This window comes from Bos javanicus, chromosome 4 (assembly GCF_032452875.1).
Source record: "Bos javanicus breed banteng chromosome 4, ARS-OSU_banteng_1.0, whole genome shotgun sequence".
Taxonomy (NCBI): domain Eukaryota; kingdom Metazoa; phylum Chordata; class Mammalia; order Artiodactyla; family Bovidae; genus Bos; species Bos javanicus.
The window spans coordinates 60,207,478-60,221,038 of NC_083871.1; the positions used below are offsets into that span (position 1 = coordinate 60,207,478).

At 42.8% G+C, this 13,561-nt stretch overlaps 1 pseudogene; it reads right to left on the reverse strand.

The window, feature by feature from the left end:
* Nucleotides 1-6,207: 6,207 nt before the first annotated feature.
* On the reverse strand, nucleotides 6,208-7,333 carry LOC133246800 (AH receptor-interacting protein-like; annotated as a pseudogene).
* Nucleotides 7,334-13,561: the final 6,228 nt, after the last annotated feature.

The window sequence follows — 13,561 nt, forward strand, 5'->3', positions numbered from 1 at the left end:
CTGAAGGAGGGCCAGAGAGGGCGCAGAACTCCGTTTCTGTTCCTGTTATCCGGACGCGGCCCCCTCCGCCTCTCCTCCCGCTGCCATGCACCCTGCGGCCTTCCCGCTTCCTGTGGTTGTGGTCACTGTGCTGTGGGGAGCGGCCCCCAGCCGGGGGCTCATTCGAGTGATCTCGGACCACAATGCCAGCATGGACTTTGCAGACCTCCCAGCTCTCTTTGGGGCTGCTTTGAGCCAGGAGGGACTTCAGGGCTTCCTTGTGGAGGCTCACCCAGACAATGCCTGCAGCCCCATTGCCCCACCACCCCCCCCCCAAAAAAAAAAGAAAAAAAAAAGTAATGTAAACTTTCACAAACACAACAGAACTTATTCCAAAATGAGGTTGTCACCATGGAAGGAAATAATAGGGAGTATAATAAAGAGAAGAACTTCAGTGCCAGATAAGTCCCAATTCTACACTAGTTCTAAGGCATTTAAATCACTTAAACATTTTTATTCTGCTTCCTCATCTAGATGACAAGGATAATACCTGCTTCATAAGACTTTGGTGAAGATTACATAAAAGTGATTTATATTAATCACTGAGCTTCCTTCTTCCCATTTTTAAATCTGAGTTATCCTGGGGTAGAAGAGGCACATAGCCATTCCAGAGAGGATGCTGCTAAATAGAATACTTTGGAATTACTTATCCCATGTCTTCGTAAATTTCTCTACTAACAAAAATTCAGGCTCTTGAGTCAAATTTGATGACTAGAGTAAGTGAACTAAACAGGGCAATACCATCAGTAGTGATGATGAAAGCTCAGCCTCTGCACACTGGTGCACGATGGAATCTAAGAGATGGAGTTTTGGGTAAAGTAGAAAAGAATAGCTTTATTGCTATGCCAAGTTAAAGGGGATACAAAGGGCTTCTGCCCTTGAAAGCTATTTCCCAGCTAAGGAGGATATGAGGAAGAATTTTATAGCAATAATTTAAGGGCAAGGTTGCAGATAAGATTAGGGTGTGAGTAGGGCCAGCCCTCCTATAATCTGGCTTCAGTTAATCTTATTAATGAGCTTCTGTGGTTCCATTAGTCTGGCCTCAGGTGGTCTTCTCCCATTTGGAGAATGCTGACAACTTCCATTGTTGGGTTTTAATTCTATAAATGGGATTAAGGATATTGTTATGTGTGTCCTTTGAGGTAGAACCAGGACCCTGCCCCAAAGCCGAACTATGTTTCTTGGCTGCTCCTCCCTTGACTCTGAATCCTTTCCCTTCCTGGATTAGCAACTTTTTGAATCTGCCCTTCAGAACTCAGGGAAGGTTATAGGGGTGGAACAGAAAGTCTCCCAGTGCCCAGGAGCCCCTACAGGGGCCTGCTTGCTTTCAATAATAAAAATGTAACTACAGTAATAGGGCATACTTCTAACCATTTACAGTTTGGCATTGCCCAAATGGGCTCCATTCTGTGCAATCTCTTTGTGCATTTTTCAATATGCATCTGTTTATCTTTTAACAGTTCTGGTGTCCAAAAAGGGAACCAAAGGAGACCCCCAATGGCCCACAAAGCAATGAGCAACCAGGCATAGGACTGTGTGAGCCCCTTGATTTCACTGTCTCTGGAAATGATTGGTAAGTCCTTTCTGGATCCTGGATCCAAGCTCCACAGCTTTTGAATTATGAGTTTTCAGACTATATTTGAGCATTTGTTTTTCTGGGTAGTCCAGAAGCTGTCCAGAGTTAGACTCGGTCTGGGATCAGACTAAATTCAGCTTAGAAATGGGAGATAATCTGGACTGGGTCCAATTTAAAACTAGATTGGGTGCAGTGTGAGGCCTCAGGTGAGTAAAATTGTTTTGAGGCTAAATAAGTAGGTTAACTTTACCAAAGATAATATTGAATTACAGTGTACACAAGTAGAGAAGTTTTAATCATCTTCAGGTCAGTTCAGTTCAGTCGCTCAGTAGTGTCTGACTCTTTGCAACCCCATGAATTGCAGCACTTCAGGCCTCCCTGTCCATCACCAACTCCCGGAGTTTACCTAAACTCATGTCCGTCGAGTAGGTGATGCCATCCAGCCATCTCATCCTCTGTCATCCCCTTCTCCCCCTGCCCCCAATCCCTCCCAGCATCAGAGCCTTTTCCAATGAGTCAACTCTTCACATGAGGTGGACAAAGTATTGGAGTTTCAGCTTCAGCATTATTCCTTCCAATGAACACCCAGGACTGATCTTTAGGATGGACTGGTTGGATCTCCTTGCAATCCAAGGGACTCTCAAGAGTCTTCTCCAACACCACAGTTCAAAAGCATCAATTCTTCAGCGCTCAGTCTTCTTCACAGTCCAACTCTCACATCCATACATGACTACTGGGAAAACCATAGCCTTGACTAGATGGACCTCTGTTGGCAAAGTAATGTCTCTGCTTTTGAATATGCTATCTAGGTTGGTCATAACTTTCCTTCCAAGGAGTAAGTGTCTTTTAATTTCATGGCTGCAGTCACCATCTGCAGTGATTTTGGAGCCCAAAAAATAAAGTCTGACACTGTTTCCACTGTTTCCCCATCTATTTCCCATGAAGTGATGAGACCGGATGCCATGATCTTCGTTTTCTGAATGTTGAGCTTTAATCCAACTTTTTCACTCTCCACTTTCACCTTCATCAAGAAGTTTTTTAGTTCCTCTTCACTTTCTGCCATAAGGGTGGTGTCATCTGCATATTTGAGGTTATTGGTATTTCTCCCAGCAATCTTGATTCCAGCCCAGCGTTTCATGATGTACTCTACCTATAAGTTAAATAAGCAGGGTGACAATATACAGCCTTGACGAACTCCTTTTCCAATTTGGAACCACTCTGTTGTTCCATGTCCAGTTCTAACTGTTGCTTCCTGACCTGCATATAGGTTTCTCAAGAGGCAGGTCAGGTGGTCTGGTAGTCCCATCTCTTTCAGAATTTTCCACAGTTTATTGTGATCCATATAGTCAATAAAGCAGAAATAGATGTTTTCCTGGAACTCTCTTGTTTTCTCAATGATCCAGCGGATGTTGGCAATTTGATCTCTGATTCCTCTGCCTTTTTTAAAAGCAGCTTGAACATCTGGAAATTCACAGTTCATGTATTGCTGAAGCCTGGCTTGGAGAATTTTGAGCAGTACTTTACTAGAATGTGAGATGAGTGCAATTGTGCTGTAGTTTGAGCATCTTTGGCATTGCCTTTCTTTGGGATTGGAATGAAAACTGACCTCTTCCAGTCCTGTGGCCACTGCTGAGTTTTCCAAATTTGCTGGCATATTGAGTGCAGCACTTTCACAGCATCATCTTTCAGGATTTGGAATAGCTCAACTGGAATTCCATCACCTCCACTAGCTTTGTTCGTAGTGATGCTTTCTAAGGCCCACTTGACTTCACATTCCAGGATGTCTGGCTATAGGTGAGTGATCACACCATTGTGATTATCTGGGTCATGAAGATCTTTTTTGTACAGTTCTGTGTATTCTTGCCATCTCTTCTTAATATCTTCTGCTTCTGTTAGGTCCATACCATTTCTGTCCTTTATTGAGCCCATCTTTGCATGAAATGTTCCCTTGGTATCTCTAATTTTCTTGAAAAGTTCTCTAGTCTTTCCCATTCTGTTGTTTTCCTCTATTTGCATTGATCACTGAGGAGGGCTTTCTTATCTCTTCTTGCTATTCTTTGGAACTCTACATTCACATGCTTATATCTTTCCTTTTCTCCTTTGCCTTTCACTTCTCTTCTTTTCACAGCTATTTGTAAGGCCTCCCCAGACAGCCATTTTGCTTTTTTGCATTTCTTTTCCATGGGGATGGTCTTGATCCCTGTCTCCTGTACAATGTCATGAACCTCCATCCACAGTTCATCAGGCACTCTATCTATCAGATCTAGGCCCTTAAATCTATTTCTCACTTCCACTGTATAATCATAAGGGATAATCATTTAGGTCATACCTGAATGGTCTAGTGGTTTTCCCTACTTTCTTCAATTTAAGTCTGAATTTGGCAATAAGGAGTTCACGATCTGAGCCACAGTCAGCTCCTGGTCTTGTTTTTGCTGACTGTATAGAGCTTCTCCATCTTTGGTTGCAAAGAATATAATCAATCTGAGTTCGGTGTTGACCATCTGGTGATGTCCATGTATAGAGTCTTCTCTTGTGTTGTTGGAAGAGGGTGTTTGTTATGACCAGTGCATTTTCTTGGCAAAACTCTATTAGTCTTTGCCCTGCTTCATTCCGTATTCTAAGGCCAAATTTGCCTGTTACTCCAGGTGTTTCTTGACTTCCTCCTTTTGCATTCCAGCCCCCTATAATGAAAAGGACATCTTTTTTGGGTGTTAGTTCTAAAAGGTCTTATACGTCTTCATAGAACCGTTCAACTTCAGCTTCTTCAGCGTTACTGGTTGGGACATAGACTTGGATTACTGTCATATTGAATGGTTTGCCTTGGAAAAGAACAGAGATCATTCTGTCATTTTTGAGATTGCATCCAAGTACTGCATTTCAGACACTTTTGTTGACCATGATGGCTACTCCATTTCTTCTAAGGCATTCCTTCTCGCAGTAGTAGATATAATGGTCATCTGAGTTAAATCACCCATTCCAGTCCATTTTAGTTTGCTGATTCCTAGAATGTCAATGGTCACTCTTGCCATCTCCTGTTTGACCACTTCCAATTTCCCTTGATTCATGGACCTAACATTCCAGGTTCCTATGCAATATTGCTCTTTACAGCATCGGACCTTGCTTCTATCACCAGTCCCATCCACAACTGGGTATTGTTTTTGCTTTGGCTCCATCCCTTCATTCTTTCTGGAGTTATTTCTCCACTGATCTCCAGTAGCATACTGGGCACTTACCAACCTGGGAGTTCCTCTTTCAGTATCCTATCCTATCATTTTGCCTTTTCATACTGTTCATGGGGTTCTCAAGGCAAGAATACTGAAGTTGTTTGGCATTCCCTTCTCCAGTGGACCACATTCTGTCAGACCTCTCCACCATAACCCACCCATCTTGGGTGGCCCCACATGGCATGGCTTAGTTTCATTGAGTTAGACAAGGCTGTGGTTCATGTGATCAGATTGGCTAGTTTTCTGTGATTATGGTTTCATTGTGTTTGCCCTCTGATGCCCTCTTGCAACACCTACCATCTTACTTGGGTTTCTCTTACCTTGGACATAGGGTATATAATGGGTATTGTTAATTGTCAAAAATGTGTGGAAAATGCTATGTCTAAAGCAATGTTTTCTTCCCTGTGCTCTCCAGTTCTATAATCATCTTAGATAGGCTTATCAATTTACATAGTTTCCCTAGAGACAAAGGAGTTTCACTCAGGCACTTACTATAAAGAATAGAGGGGAAACTATTTTTCTTCCTTTATAGTTTCTGGTGACCAGGATGAGACTTGCAAATGGGATACTGGGAAAACTGCAGAGGTCAGGAAAGGATGAGAATTCTCACCAAAGTCAGGTCCCCTAGATCTCTCTCTGTGGCGCCTAGTGTGAAATAAAATATTTCCTGCCATATCAGTAGACAGGGATTCACAGTTATCAGCGATTACAGCCCTCCAATGTGAGCTGGTGAGTCATAAGGGCACTCAGGAAGAATACCTACTAGCCATCAGATTGCAGCCACTCCCTATAGTAAGCTCCAAAAGAGCTCAGGATGTGAAAAATACAGGGTACCAGGTGAGATGGCCATGAAAGGAATGATTTCGGTGAGTCAGATTCTTGCAGCTTCCCATATATAGACAAGCACTAAATTCCTTAACTTGGGATATCTGGTTTTCTTTAACAATACTTTTTTTAAGAGATAAATAAGGCCTTTATATACAGAGAAGAGCTAGTGGTGAGTGGAGTTAAGGTAGCACTAGTAGTAAAGAACCCGCCTACCATTGCATGAGACATGAAATCCAGGTTCAGTCCTTGGATTGGAGAAATCCCCTGGAGAAGGGAACAGCAACTCACTCCAGCATTCTTGCCTGGAGAATCCCATGGACATAGGTGCCTGACGGGCTACAGTTCATGGAGTGGCAAAGAATCAGACATGCCTGAAGTGACTGAGCACACATACAGAGAAGCATGACTAACTAGCGGGGGCAGGCGGGCTGTCAGCAGCAGCAGGCCAGACAGGGTGACCACACCAGCAGGGCCCTGTCAGTGGTGGAAGATGCGCCAGAAGCAGGCCTTGTCCTCCTTGTCTTTCTGAGGGATCTGCACTTAGAGGCATGGCTCACAGCTAGATCTGCACCTAGATCCACAGCTCAGGGCTCACCATAGTCGCCAGGGTGGGTCCCAGCTCCAGCACCTTGGCAAAGTCAGCCTGGGCCTCTTGAGTGTTCTACATTGATGCATGTGCCTTGATGTACTTGAAGTAGGCCTTGACATTGTCATCATACTTACTGAGGATGGAGGAGCAGTGGCCCAGCACTTCTGATACTCTTCCACCATCAGCTTGCACTAACAGTAGTTGAGCAGCAGCAGTGTGATTTGCTGATCCAACTGGATTCTGTCAGGGGACTCAGACTGTTCTTTTATCTGAAGGTTCTTGACACAGGCAATGGCCTCATACCATTTGGCAGCAGCCTCCTTCACATGGCCTTCGAGGTACAACCAGTTGCCCTCCTGGTGGATGACTGGCATTGCCTTTGCCTTCTCCTCAACTGTCATTGCCCATGGGTCCTGCTGATATGTGCCAGGATTCTCCATCTTAAGCATCTCAATGTCAAAGATGAGAGGCTAGGCCTTCTGCTGCAGGGTATCCAGATCAGCATGGCCCAGGGAATTGTGCTCCTGCATCTAGGTGATGCCCTCCAGGAGGTCCTTGCTGGCTGCGATGTTGAGTAAACTCTTGGCCAATAGCCGATATAAGACCACATGCTTGACGTCACAACAGAACTGAGTGATCTCCCCCTCCCACATGGTGTACAGGATGGGCTCCCACAGGGGCAGCTTAAACTTCTTGCCAATGATGAGCTCCATGGTTTGCTCCATGGTTTGCCCCCTGGCCGGCTGTCATCCAGCATAGTGTTCTCCTTGTCATTGCAAAGAGTCTGGTAGCGGAACGTGACTTTGGTTCCATCCTGAAAGTCAGAGAGCTTTCCTTGGCCATTCTGTATCTTGTGCTTTTGGATCCCATCCTCCCAGAGTCTTTCAATGATATCTACCATACTCCTTCCTCACTGCTCTCTTTCAGCAGCTTCTAGACCAGCTTCCGCAACTTCTAGAATTTAGGCAACTTCTGAGCTGGCGTCATTTCAGCTATGGGCAGAACAATAATATTTTGATGTTCAGATTACCTGCCTTTTGTGTAAAACTTCTATATAATCTGGCTCCTCCCCACCTCTCCTCAGAGCAGTTCTCTCAGGATTACTTGAGATGCTGTTTCCCAGGCTTGAAATTCTAAAACTTCCCACCAAATAAAACATAACTCTCAACTTTTGGAGGAGGAACTGGCAACCCACTCCAGTATTCTTGCCTGGAAAATTCCACTGACAGAGGAGCCTAGCAGGCTACACTCTACGGGGTCACCAGGAATCGGACAAGACTGAGCACGCATGCACATGGCATAGATTTCTTTTAAACTGGCATTCTTGCTTAATGATGTCATCTAGGCATCATTGGAGACTAAAAAAAAATTACTGCTCTGTAAATAAAACTAATTAAATGTCTACATAAATTTTAAAAGGGGCAATATTTTAATTTTTTCTTACTTAATAGTGTAAAAATTCTTTGAACTAAGCTAAAACCATGGGAAAACTTGCTACTTTAGTGTTTAGCAGTATACCAAGACTAGCAAGAGTTTGCTTCAGGATTTCATTGAATAATTAAGATTATATTTTGACTGTGTCAGAGCCATTCAAATTGTTGGTGTTGCATCATAGCTACCTTAATTGTTTTAAACATGGATCCTCTGTGCCTGTGAATTTGTTTGCATGCTTCTACTTGACTTTACTGACTCAGCTTTTAGGTTGTGACTATTTTTTAAGTCAACAAAAGAAGAAGCTAAAATTTTACATAGTTCATTTTTCCCCAAATTAGGATTGGCAAGGAAAAATATTGATTCTTGACCCTTTCTTTCCCTTTGCCTTCCTGTCTCACTGTGTATCCTGAGAGGTTGGCCTGGCTACCATCAGATTGTAGGGCCCCAAAATATGGCCAGATACAAATGTGGGTTGTACTCCATTTGCAGCTAGGGTCCTACCAACCATTCCCTGCTCTCAAGGGAATTGTCTAAGTCATTCTTTCAGTTATCTTTGGGGGTGGCTCTAGATCTCGGAAGAGGAGTAATGTTTGCATTTCACTGGAGACCCCTCTTGTGTCCAGGTGCTGTGTTGAGCTGTGCTGTGCCTAGTCGCTCAGTTGTGTCTCTTTGTGACTCCACAGACAGTAGCCCACCAGGCTCCTCAGTCCATGGGATTTTCCAGACTAGAATACTGGAGTGGGTTGCCATTTCCTCCTCCAGGGGATCTTCCCAACCTAGGGGTTGAATCTGCATTCCTTGTGTCTCCTGCATTGGCAGGTGGATTCTTTACCACTGAGTCACCTGGGGAACCCCTGTCAAGAATATTTACTCTCTGTCTCAGGTAAAATGTGAGACAATATATTGAAGAGGATTATTTTTTAAAGTATTTCTCTGGTCAGAAATTGACTTAATTGAAAGCTGACATTCAGAATCTGATAAGAACTCTTTTTTAGACCTTGTCTACTAAGCTAAAAAGCAGAGCCATTTCTTTGCCAACAAAGGTCCATCCAGTCAAGGCTATGGTTTTTCCAGTAGTCATGTATGGGTGTGAGAGTTGGACTATAATGAAAGCTGAGTGCCAGAGAATTGATGCTTTTGACCTGTGTTGTTGGAGGAAGAGAAGGGGATGACAGAGGATGAGATGGTTGGATGGCATCACCGACTCAAAGGACATGAATTTGAGTAAACTCTGGGAGTTATTGATGGACAGGGAGGCCTGGCGTGCTGCAGTCCATGGGGTCACAAAGAGTCGGACACAACTGAGTGACTGAACTGAACTGAACTAAGCTAAAATGAATCTACGCACCCAGAGGGAAATAAAACCATTCTGAAGCCATTGTGGAAGGATTACTAAACATTCCAAAGAAATATGGCTCTAAATGTAGAATGTAGGAGTCTTTTGATTTCCATTTTTGTTGGAAATCTTCTCCTGGAAATGAAAGAGAAAATTGAGAATAATGCAAGATTGGATGGTAGGGTCAGCATCTTGAAATTATTTAGGTTACAACCCAATTCTTTGAGGAATTAAAACAATTGTACTTGTCTTACAATTGAGTCTTTACCAGAACAAAAATGCAGCTCTAGCAACAATTCAAAGTCTACCTATCTTTTTACCAATCCCCTCAACTTCCCTATTTATCTCAAAAGGCTTACATCTGAATTTTGGAAACAAAAGTCCTTTTGGAGAAATTTACAGCCTTTCTCTGTCCTTTGAGATTGTAAATGTTCTACCTGGTCTTCCTTAGGAACCCAGCTCCATCTCTTGAAATGCAAATTTATGAAAGAATTTTTATCAGAGAAAAAATAAACTATTTGGAAACAAGGTGAATGAAAAGTCTCAAGCCTTTTTCACAAATATTAGTAAAAGCTTTAGCCATCTGACATGTAATCTTAATTTATTCTTTCTGCCAGAAACACAACCAGCCTTTCTTTTATAAACCACAGTTTGCACTGTTGCACCTCATGGATAACATTTTAAAGCAAAAATTATAAAATCAATGTGTCTGTATGCCTTTGTATGTATGTTATAGTTGTATGAAATTTTTCTGCCTCTGGATGATATTGCCAAAACTAATATGTCAAGAGTTCTATTTAATTTACTTGAAGACAAAATTTTAAATTAATCGTGTTCTCTCAGAAATAGAAACTAACCCAAATGTTTTTCAAGTTCACATGATCTAAGATAAAAGCTAAACTTTGTTGGTTTAATTACAGTAGGCATGTCTTTAGAGTTATAAGCACCGAATATGATACTTTGATTCTACCTAGATTCACTAAAAGTCAGATAAGCTCATGTTTTCTCTGTTACAGAATTGAGGGTGATTGTGAGGGAAAAAGTATATTTCAGTAGAGAATTATAATACAGTTCTGTGGATATCAGATTCTAGTTCCATTTATTGTCTTTGAGGTTTTGTTATATATCTATAAACCAAACTAGATCCTGATTCTTCCAGTATCCTCAAATATCTGGCTACAAGTCTCCAAACTAACACTGTCAGTTTTCTCCCTTTCTGAGTGGGAATCCTTAAGAGCAAAGACTGCCCTTGAACCTCTCTGGCAGGACAATACCAGATATGCCTAATAACCCAGAAAGCAGCCAAACTTCAAGAACTTGAACTTTGGGTCCACATCCCCCAATTACAAATGGGCTCTCTAGACTCTTGAACTGCACACTAGCTAGAGATCTAAAATTAAAATTGTCTTGGGAAGTTCCTCCCCAGAAGCAGATGGCATCCTGAGGTAGACAGCTCTCCCAAAATCAGAGGTCAAGATCCTTATTCAATATAAAAGCTTGATTCCTTTTGCCTTTTCACAACTTAGTTTTTCTCTCTGTTAATGCATGAGAAAACAGAGCTCCTTAAATCTGGCAACTATTGCTGAATCTACTGCTAAGCCCATAGCTGCACAGCAAAAGTGCCTATATTTTCTTGCTAAAGTGGTTTTAGGTAATAGAATTGCTTTTGGCTGAACAAAGAAGAGTCTGTGCCATAGTAAATACCTTCTGCTCTACCTGGATCAACACCTCTGGTATTGTAGAAAATAGAGGAAATAAATAAACCGCTTGACTAAAACAGGCTGTTTCCCCTTAAGGTACATTCCTTAATTTATTTGCTAACAACTGGTTTGGTTCATGGGGGCTCTGTCTAAGGAGTATACATCAGTGTCTTGGTATTATCCTCCTAACAGCTATCCTTGAAGTGTCTGTCCCTGGTACACTGTGTTCTCCCAAAAGTCTTAAATGAATGTCCACAGTCACCAGTAGTTCATTAGATGGTCTCAGTATGCTTGAGAACAATCAAGATGAACAGCAGAAACAATCTCTTCCACAGATCTGACATCATAACCTATGAGTTTCACAGTGAGACAAGAGCAGCTTAGATCTGATGGTGACTGAGAGTGACACTAACTCTACATTTTCGGTCAATATCTCATGTATCAGAGGACGACCAAAAGGGGAGAATTGTTTAATTAATTAAACAGGGAGGCCATTACACTGATGTGACTGTAATGCCTTAGTGGCCTGTTTAAGCAAACCAAAATCTAAGCCTGTAAATGCCTCAAGGTAATGAAATCAAAACACTAAGGACACCAATTACAGTCAACTAAGCTTTTTGCTGTAGCCAATCAATAATTTCTTTAACTTCTCCCTTTTCCCTAGAAAACTATCTCCCTGAGCTCCAAACCATTTTTCATTTGACACTTGCTGTTTTTCAGTCATTCAGTCATGTCTGACTCTTTGCGACCCCGTGTACTGCAGGACCCCAGGCTTTCTTGTTCTTCATCTCCTGGAGTTTGCTCAAACTCATGTACATTGAATCAGTGATGCCATCCGTCTCATCCTCTGTTGTCCCCTTCCCCTGCCATCAATATTTCCCAACATCAGGGTCTTTTGTAATGAGTCAGGTCTTTGCATCAGGTGGCCAAAATATTGGAGCCTTAGCTGAAGCATCAGTCCTTCCAATGAATATTCAGGATGGATTTTTTTCCTATAGGATTGACTGGTTTGATTTCCTGGCAGTCCAAGGGACTTCTCCAACATCACAGTTCAAAAGCATCAATTCTTTGGTGCTCAGCTTTCTTTATGGTCCAACTCTCATCCTTACATGACTACTGGCCAAAACCATAACTTTGACTAGATGGACCTTTGTTGGCAAAGTAATGTCTGCTTTTTATTACACTATCTGGGTTTGTAGTAGCTTTTCTTCTACGGAACAAGCATTTTTTAATTTCATGGCTACAGTCACATTTGCAGTGATTTTGGAGCCCACGTCTCTCACTGTTTCCATTGTTTCTCCATCTATTTGCCATGAAGTGATGGGACTGGATGCCATGATCTTCGAATTTTGAATATTGAGTTTTATGCCAGCTTTTTCACTCTCCTGTTTCACCTTCATCAAGAGGTTGTTTGGTTCCTCAGTTCCTTTTCACTTTCTGCCATAAGGGTGGTGTCATCTGCATATCTGAAGTTATTGATATTTCTCCCAGCAATCTTGATTCCAGCTTGTGCTGGAAAAATCACAACTAGCTGCTGAACAACCATCAACTGGAAAATGTTGGATCCCACCAAAAAAGGATACTGTGCATCCAAGGGCAAAGGAGAAGCCCCAACAAGATGGTAGGAGGGGCAAAATCACATTTAGATCAAACCTCTTACCTGCCAGAGATGCTCAGAGGGTGCAAACAAATCCTTATGGACAACCAAGGTCCAGGGGAAAGAGCCGTGACCTCCACAAGAGACTAAGCCAGGCCTGCTTTTGAGTGTCTGAGTGTCTCCTGAGGAGGTCAGCAGTAGCCTGCTGCAGGGACAGGGCTCTGGCTGCAGCAGACCTGGGATGCATGGCGTGTTGCATAAGTTCTCTTGGAGGAGGTTGCCATTAGCCCCACCATAGAGCCGCCGAGCAGACAACCTACAAACTGGAGAACAATCAAAGAAGGCAAAAGTTCTAGGACCCACAACAGATTTCCCAACCTGAGGATCCAGCACAGGGACTAAGAATCCCCAGGGAATTTGAAGGTCAGTGGGATTTGATTACAGAACTTCCACAGGACTAGGGAAACCGACTCTTGGAGGGCACAAACAAAACATTGGGTGCACCAGGACCCACAAGAGACAAGCCAGACTTGCCTGTGAGGGTCCAGGAGTCTCCAGCAGAGGGTCCAGAGTCTCCGCTGTCAACCCCCATGCCATGGGTTGACAGCGGCATGCTGTAGGGTCAGGGGCACTGAATAACAGTCCTGGGAGCTTCGGCATGCTCCTTTTGAAGGTCTCTATTACTGCTATTACCCCTACCAAAGTTTGGCCTAAGGCCAAACTACAGGATGGTAACACAGCCCCACCCATCAGCAGAAAATTGGGTTAAAGATTTTCTGAGCATAGCCATCCTGCCACCAGACCAAGACCCAGTTTACCCCACAGCCAGTCCCTCCCATCTGGAAGCTTCCACAACCCTCTTCATCCATCAGAACGCAGACAGGATGGAAACCACAATCACAGAAAACTAACCAAAACTAATCACATGGATCACAGCCTTGTCTAACTCAATGAAACTATGAGCCATATGGTGTAGGGCCATCCAAGTCAGACAGGTCTTGGAGAGTTCTGACAGAATGTGGCCCACTGGAGAAGGGAATGGCAAACCACTTAAGGCAGCATTCTTGCCTTAAGAACCCCATGAACAATAGGAAAAGGTTTGACACTGCCCAATTCCAATTGATTCATATTGCTCAAATAAAATCTTAAAATTCTTAAAAAATAAAGTAATAAGGCAAACTAGGTCATAAACCAACTTTCAAGCAATTCTGACACAGGGTTTCCAAAAATATTTTGAA